Here is a 9,208-nt window from a genome sequence, read left to right as displayed (position 1 = left end):
CGTCTAGCTCTGGGAAAAGTAGATTCACTTCCTTCTTTATTCTGCTTTCATTGTCAGAGGAAGCTCTTGTTCCTAGATGTATTGCAAAGGTGGATCAGATCTAATCCGTCACTGTGAGATAAAATACAATTGCAATCCTATGATACACATACACACCCCAAAACAACATACACACACACACACACACACACACACACAATCTCACACTATGTGACCATGTTACTAAATATGTGACATGACAATAGCGAGAAGGACTGACCCAGCTGGGGTCCTAGGTTACTAACAACATGTAAACATACTAAAAATAGAAAATAGTTATTAATTGTGCTTAACCACATAGCAGCATAGTCTTTCCTACACATGCTATATAGAGAAGCATTTATTTGAGAATTACATAATTATGTTATTTTATTGGTATAATATTTCTTAACTATACTCCAGTTTAACCAGAAGATTAAAGTACTTATATAATGTTTTTTTTCAGCTCACGCATAACTCAGAAAAATAGAAGTGAGATTGAAGGTAGAAGTATTCACGGCTCACATGGAGATCAAACTTCTTTTCTCATTTCCCTTGGTCATGAAAAGTGTTTCTTTAATTTACTTATAGGAGCATTAAATCTTCTTTAACAAGTCATGAGAATCAGGACAAATATGCCGAGTCACAAACCAAGCAGATCTTATTCTGACTGCCTCCTGTCGGTGATAGTCATTGTTGATAAACTCTGAGATATACTTAGCTCCAAATTATTAACAAAAATGCTTCGAAGGCTATAATAAGCTCAAAATGGTAGCTAAAATTAATTTTGTCACATTGTTTTGTGTTTTCAATTTATTGTTTTACATCTAAATATGGAACTGAATAACATGAGAAGTGGTGTATGAAAGTTAATATGTATGATTTGATTTAGATTTGTGTATGAATGAAATATGCTTCTCCTCTCACATTTAAATTAAGATACAAAGATACTAAATGGAAATAGTATACCAGCATGTTTCTTCATAATAAGCTATGTATTCAACATTTGTATATTCTTTTATTCATCCCTCAATGAAAGCCTATGCAATTTCGTAATACAGGTCTCTTTTTATCACAAGGGCAGCCTTTATTAAAAATATTAACAAAGCCAAGTCAATGATGGGATAAACTCTGATGCTCCTAATACCAAATTCTTCCCTTATGTCTTCCTTTATAAACCTTATCTTTGGAGACAAGGTCTCTCACTGAAATTTATTCATTAACTAATCTGTCCACTGAGCTCCATGAAATCTCCTATCTTTGTTTACCATTGTTGGAATGACAGATTCATGCTGCTGTAGCCAATGATTTACACAGTTCTTGAGTATCTGAACACAGCTCCTCATTCATGCTCAACAAACACGTTACCCCCTGACCATCTTCCAGGCCCCCAATCCTTCCCTTTATCATAGATAGCTGACATAATGTGGTTATGTGGTGACATTATTTTCCTTATGAAGAACAAATGTATACTCAAAAAAAAATAACATTTATGCTAAGAATCACAGATGGTTTCTAGAGTTATCTTTGAACTTTCTGAGACTATAAGCAAACATATTATACTGGCAGATTATTAGCACTTTTCTCAGAATAGCCATAAATAATATCCACTTCTCAACAACATGATATCCTAACTTATAAATATATAGATATGAATATTTAAGGAAAATGCTTATAAGTCTATACTTAAATAGGCAATGAAGTTAATGAGACTTCAAATTCAACTTATCACAAAAAACTGAAGTGAAGAAAATTAAGGTTTAATATTTATTTTACTTTAATTAACATCACTTTATTTCCTTGTGATCAAAACCTAAGGAAGCCATTTTAGCGTTTAATGTACAGCTAGGTCTGAGAGATGGATCAGTGCTTAACAACACTTGCTGCCTTACAGAGGACTCAGGTTCAAGTCCCAGCTCCCACATCTGGAGTTTCTCAACTGCCTGTAACTATAGGTCACGGGACTCCAACACCTCTTCAGATTCTGTGCACTCCTGAGTGCATATGGCGCTTTTTCATACCGTACACACACATATACATATAAAAATCATTTTTATAAAAGAATACACAACTGAAGTAAGTTTTTAATAACTTTAGGTACATAAATTAAATTTTAAAATGACTGAGCTGACTGACACCTCATGAGTACAGTTTTGGATACTGAAAGACGAGGGCATTTTGATGTGTTGTCAATAAATGAAATATGCATCTTCCAACCTTTACCCATCAATCAGATGCTGCTGGGAAGATAACGCTTCACTGGAGAAGGGGAACTTGTTGGAGAAATAGCCTATTCGCATGGACTGTAAGCCTATTAATGCTGTAAATTTATCTTCACGTGTGTCATGTAGGATGCATTATCAGCCATTAGATGAGGGTATAAGCTCAGCATTAATGGGGCCACTGTTGATATCGTTTACCACAATATCCTCCCAGTTCCCAGTCGTGTGCAATGAACATAGCTCTTTCATCTAAATGGTAGGCTGCTTTCAGTGATACACAATTAAGAAATACGCTATCCTGTTGGGAGCCATGCAAGAGGACCAACAAGCAGCACTGGAACTCATGAAACACGGAGGAGTAATTGGCAAAGCCACGTCTGAGGGAGTCTTGGAGAGGCAAAGCCGTGAGGTCCTGAGGACAGCTCTGATGGTTTCTCTCATCATCACCACATCCCTCATAATCTATAGGTCACATGAAAACTTTCACGGGGTTTCTAGCCCTTTATTTGGGCAGTGATGCTGGTACTTACCAATAATAATTATTGACTTTTTGCAAGCATTGCTGTTGGAGCAAATTAAAGAATCAACCACCATCCTTAGAGAGAATTTATACATGTAGAATTGCTAATAAGGTTATATTAGCGTGTTTCTGTTAACAGTTTTGAGGTAGAAAATCTTGGGAAACAGTTTAAAGTTTAGAAAGACCCATGGTTGAGTAAGGAGTTCACTGAGGTCAGGGAACAAAACAATGGCAGCCTGGCTACTGCTGGCTGGCATAGCTTTCTTTCTTGGATGGGTTGGTGATCAAAGGTTATGATTAATTATTAGTACCCATTTCTGCCCTCTGCTTCTTGATATAAAAAAACTGTTGATGACTGTGTATATACCCTGAGGATTGAAGGTAAAACTGACTGATTGTTTTTCATATATATTAATTTAAATTTGTGATTCTTTTAAGATTTTTTTTAATAAGATTACTTTTTGAGATAAATAATAAATGATTGTTGCTATGGGAGGTCCTTCTGTATATGTGCTGCTTTATTGGTTAATAAATAAAGAAACAGCTTTGACCTGTAATAGGGCAGAAGAGTACAGCTAGGTGGGAAAAACTAAACTGAATGCTGGAAGAAAGAAGGAGGAGTCAGAAAGAAGCCATGTATCCACACAGGAGACAGATGCTGGGGACAGAGATTTATACAGTAAGCCACAGCCAAGTGGCGATACGCAGATTAGTAGAAATGGGTTAACCAAATGTGGGACAGTGGTTTGTACCGTCACTTTTAAATAAACGCTAATTGGCCAGTAGCCAGGCAGGAAGTATAGGCAGGGCAGCCAGACAGAAAGTAGAGGCAGGGCAAGGAGAATTCTGAAAAGAGGAAAGTTTCAGCTGCAGTTGTCACCCAGACAGAGAGGAAGCCAGACACAGAGCAAGCAAGATGTGACTGCCTCGCAGAAAAAAAAGGTACAAAGCCACGTGGCTAACACAGACAAGAATTATGGGCTAATATAAGTTATAAGAGTTAATAAGAAGCCTGAGCTAATGAACCAATCATTTTATGATTAATGTAGACCTCTGTGTGTTTCTTTGGGGCTAAATGTCTGCGGGACTGGGCAGGACAGAAACTTCAGTCAACAACCAAAGATATAAGAGCTAACTAGCAATATGCTTAAGCTATTGGACAAACAGTATTGCAAATAATATAGTTTCTGTGTGATTATTTCAGGTCTGGGCAGCCAGGAATGAACAAGTAGCTGCCTACAACAGATTGGTCCTTCCTTTGTAACCACAAAATACAGCCTGCCAGTAAAATAACAGAAAAATACCTTGCTTGCTTACACTCTGTTAATCTGTAACAAGTAACTTGGACATGACTATATGTGAGTTCTTGTATATAGTGATATATTACTTATGCTTTTATAAATTAAGCTTGCCTGAAGACCAAAGGGCAAAGCAGCCATACTAATCAACCATACAGGCCAGGGAGTGGTAGCACACACCTCTAATCCCAGGACTCAGGGGACAGAGGCAGACAGAACTTTGTGAGTTCAAGGCCACCCTGGGCTACACAAGATTGAATCTGTCTAAAAGAGAAACAGAGCTCATACAAAGGTGATCCCAACACTTGGGAACACATACCTTTAATCCCAACACTAGGGAGGTAGAGATAAGAGCAATATGCCTGGGTAGAGAGAGGAACATAAAGGGGAAAAGACAGGAACTAAGTGAGTGTGGAGTCTGAAGATTCATGGAGACAGGATCTTGGTCTTAGATTTAAAAGAGGTAAAGGGTCTATCTTTGGTTGACTGTTTTGCTTTTCTGATCTTCATGTTGAACCCCAATATCTGTCTCTGGGATTTTATTTTTCATGCTACACTTGGATATAATGTCTTTCTCACCTTTAATGTGTGAAATGTTTAATCATGGAAGGGCTATGAAGAACATGATGTTTTAAACCTGTAACATTGTAGTCCTTAACAATAGAGTGTAACTGTATTGTAATCTTTGTAACGCTGGACAGATTCTGTTGGGGTACCTAAACTGTAAAAAAAGATAAGAACACAAAGAAGGGATACATCTGGATAGAGGTAAAGAAAAGAAATAAGGAAATGAGAGTGAGATAAAGACCTTAAAGGTGTGTGCGTGTGTGTGTGTGTGTGTGTGTGTGTGTGTGTGTGTGTGTGTGCCGTGTCTGTGTGCCATGTCTGTGTGTTCCCTTTATCACTAGCCCCAGAATTAAGCTTTACTCCCTTAGATAGAAAGTCAAACTGTGTGATGAGTTTGCCAACTCAGTAGCTCCCCCTCAATTCCTGAGCTGCTGAAGCCTGGTCCCCACAGCAAGGTTATCCTGCTGGATTAAAACATAAGCCAAATGCAGTGTATTGCCATCTATTTCAAGGACAATGTTGTGAGTGGGGAGATGCATGCTATGAAGAAAGTATTGCTCACTCATACATACAGCTTAAGAAACCAATATTTATAACATACATAGGGGCCCTCTCAGCTCTCTGTACGTACAGCGACAACTCCGAAGGGAAGCTTATTCCCACAGAGTATTGGCACTTCAGATGGAAAGCACTGGATATTTCTTTAAGTATTATATTTGGGGTCTCTAAAATAAAAATAAATGTATGTGTCTAGTAATGGGCATGAGAATTACTTAAAGAGTTTGTATGCAAACAAGTGCTGCGTAAATATTACTAACATTGTTACAAATACATAATCAAACAATGAGCCTGCCAAAGGAAGAAAAGACCATAAAATTAACATTTTTGGCACACTGATCAATGACATCTTGTTTCCTTCCTCGCTTTTTCAGTGAATTGTAAAGTATAAATATCATAAAGATGCTTAAATTAATTATAAAACACATAAAATATTTCAACTTTCTAAATTATACTCTTTATAACTTCATTAAATGAATCATTGTTCTATATTTAAACAACAACCAAAAAATAACGGATGTGCCAGCTATGTCTTATGTCTATGTGACATAAATTTCACCTGATATGAGGTTAAAAAAAAAAAAACAAGCCACCTATATAAGATCTGACTATATGGAAGCCTGAAGGGTATTTTTTAAATTAACAATAAACGTGGGAGGGCCCAGCCTACTGTGGGCTAACCCACTTCTGGACATGTGGTCTTAAGTTTTGTTTATGAAGCCAAGCAAACAACATGGAGCAAGCCAGAAAGCAGCACCCCTCCATGCCTTCTGCATCAGCTCCTGCTACCAGGTTCCTGCTCTGCTTTGAATTCCTGTCTCAACTCCCTACAGTGATGAACGATAATATGGAAGTGTAAACAAAACACACCCTTTCCTCCTCGGTTTGGTCTAATAATGTGTTTCATCACGGCAACAGTAACCCGAAATAAGACAACGGATTATGAAAAATATCATAATCTTCCACAGTAAACTGAGTAAATTAGTCTTTGTAGTCTGTGGGTTTGTATGCTTTTTCTGAATGTCCTAAGTTCACATTTGAAAAAATAAGATATTCCAGATGTGACAGTGGCCACACCTACAACTCAAGTTCCTGTCAGCTCCACCAGGAGGATCTTCAAGCTCAAGGTTGGCCCCTGCTCGTTCCTCCACAGTAAGTTCCAAGCCAGTCTGAGATACAGGATGAAATGGTGTCTTTCAATGGCGGGAGGATGGATAATTCACAGTGTGCTTAACAGTAACAGAGCTGCAGTTATTTACATTCTTAAAACACCTTCAGATCTTGAATTCAGATTATATTCTCATTACCAAGTGTGTGGGGCTTGGGAGATTGCCCAAAAAGGCATCAGGAATGTCTGTCGTGGTTCCTGATTCGAATTTTAGCAGCAAGGACCAAATAATAGGATGTCCCATTCTCTTGTCCACACTTTGAAAATGGTAAACAGCTGTGTGGAGATTTGCAGCTCGTAAGAAAATGGGGCTTAGTAAAGATAGTTTTACACAGTTTCCAGCTCAGAGCCAGAATGTGGAACTCAAAGTCGATGTCCTGAACACTACTCTGAAGTTGGTTTGATTGAAATTGGCAATTTGTATTTCTTTCTCATCACAAGAAAAGAGTGATCATTTTAACTGGCATATTGAAATTGTCTATAGCAGATATGGCAATATGTAACATTGCAAAGCAAGAAGCTTATTTCCTACGTCTACACCAGTGTTGCAATTAACACAGTTTGCATGAATAATACAAGTGACTATCCCGGCATGGTAATTAAAGCCTTTTGGAACATGTTTAAGATCAATACTCTTTGCATTCCAGCAACTAACATTGCATTAGACTTTGGCATTATTGTTAAGTCATGGAGAATCATAGAACTTGTAAGAAATTATGTTTTCACTATCATGACTGTGTGCAAATATATAAGAATTAAATTGGCAAAAATGCTTCTAGTATTTCTATTATTATGCTCAGCTTAAATATGTTCTTCATTAAGAGTAGCTAAGATCAAAATGTAAATCTTTGTTTTGCCAGACAACTCAATATTACTCCTCCTCCCAATGGAACTGTTCTCTTACTTGAAGTCTTGAGTTCTTTTGGTGGGAAATAAGGTAAACCTTAACATTACAAAAAAAAATCACATATCATTAATACATTAGTGTTAATTGTAAAATAAAATTGATGATAAGAAATAGTGAAATGATCAAATTCTTAAATGTCTAAAACAGTGTTCTATCCAGTCAAGGACTTAGATTTTCTTATGGTTATTTAGTAAATTAATCAAAAATGGTAAAAATCAAAAGATAAATGCATGCTAGAGGAAGAGAGTATATGCACGTTTTTGTCCAATGAAAATCATATAGATGCAAAGACAAAATTGATTCCTGGAATTAAAAGTCTTTGAAATTTCCTCTTATTTGAATGTCGTTATTGTGCCTAAAAAATGAAGGCATATGAAAGGCAAGACTTTTGAAATATAATTTGGGAGCTTACATGATATAAGAAATAAATTAGTTCCATGGTGGATTAAGTAGTTCACTATGGAGTGAGCTTTTCTCCATAATTGTATATACTGAAATTTAGAGCATTTGTGATTTCATATACACGCAATGTACAGTAGACACCTGCTACAACTAAACACAATTATAAACGTATCTACAATTAGAATGTCAGAACTGCAGAGAAAATGACCTCACGCGGACCAAGGAAGATCCAGACATCTGGAGTGTACAAAGGAATCCTGTGCTGAACGGTGCAATGGGAGGCTGGTTTCCCTTGTGCCAATCTGTAGAATTCTATTTGCAAATTGTAGTTCTTCCTATAACCTGGCCCTTTCCTCCCTTGAGTGTCGGCACATAGTCCACATTTGTTGCAGATGACTTTCACTGCAACCCAAGTTTAAAAAAAAAAAAAAAAAGAAGAATTCTGACCAAGAGAGAATGTTGAAGCTCAGAGAAGCTAATTAGCTTCCCCCATGCCAAGTTTGTTTGTTCCAGGGTAACCAATTCAGCTCAGATGTTGTAGGTTCTTGAATCCTGTCATCTGGGATCCCTTTGTCCTTTTATCAGAATCTCTAATTAGCCTGCCAGAAAGGAAGTAGGGACACTTGTTCTATAAAGAGATCAACATAAAGGTGGAAAGAAGGAAGTCAGCTCCTTTTCTCAATCCTGTGAATCAAGGTAAACTATAGGATTCTGTTCATCTAATGCAGTATCATCCGACACCACCGACATCAGACCTTATGCTAGAAACATTGCTCGGGAAATGCCAATGATTTCAAATTCATGTCTCGTGAACTTGAAGAAAGCGCTTTAAAGATGGTGTTGGGGAAAGCTGATCCTTGTGTTCCCAGCAGGAGGGAACACTACAGTGAAGAGAACTCAGGGAAAGTTGCTGTTCTAACTTGACAGTGCTCCCGACTGTGTGCAGGGAGAGTCAGAGAGGACGACCAGGACTCTTTCGCCCCAATGATCAGGTATTTTGAGGAAGTTTCCTTCTTTACTATTTCCACTATTGCAATACAGTAAATAGTAGCATATGGAGTTCCACTGCCGTCCTTTATTTTAGTGTTCTCTTGCTAAAATGGATTCCGTGAACAAGTAATATTGGAAAAAATATGGGTTCGATAAAGAGTTAAACAGGTATTTAGTTTTATTTGATATGCTGGGGTTTGATTTAACTCCAGGGCTACACAGAGCTTTTAATGTGGAAATGCATGCAAGGAAGCCACAAGAAAAAGTGTTCACCTGAGGCCATTCCTGGATTCCTCTCATGACAAAAGTCTAACTCATCTTTTCTCTCCTCTCCCTACCAGCCTCCTTGTCTTCCTCCCTTTCTTTCCCTTCCCGCCTTCCTTCCAATACAGGGTAGATAGGGGCTTTGCCAAGGCTGAGAGCATTAGTGTTCAGGTGCCCGATTTCCACCTTGGGAAAACTGGGAGCAATGACTGAGGTTTATTTTGATGAATAAATGGATATAACATGCAGAGCATAAAAGAGTCCAGTGCGGTTGCAGTAAGGGTTTCTATTGCT

This window comes from Arvicola amphibius, chromosome 18, assembly GCF_903992535.2.
Source record: "Arvicola amphibius chromosome 18, mArvAmp1.2, whole genome shotgun sequence".
Classification (NCBI taxonomy): domain Eukaryota; kingdom Metazoa; phylum Chordata; class Mammalia; order Rodentia; family Cricetidae; genus Arvicola; species Arvicola amphibius.
This window is presented reverse-complemented; position numbering follows the sequence as displayed.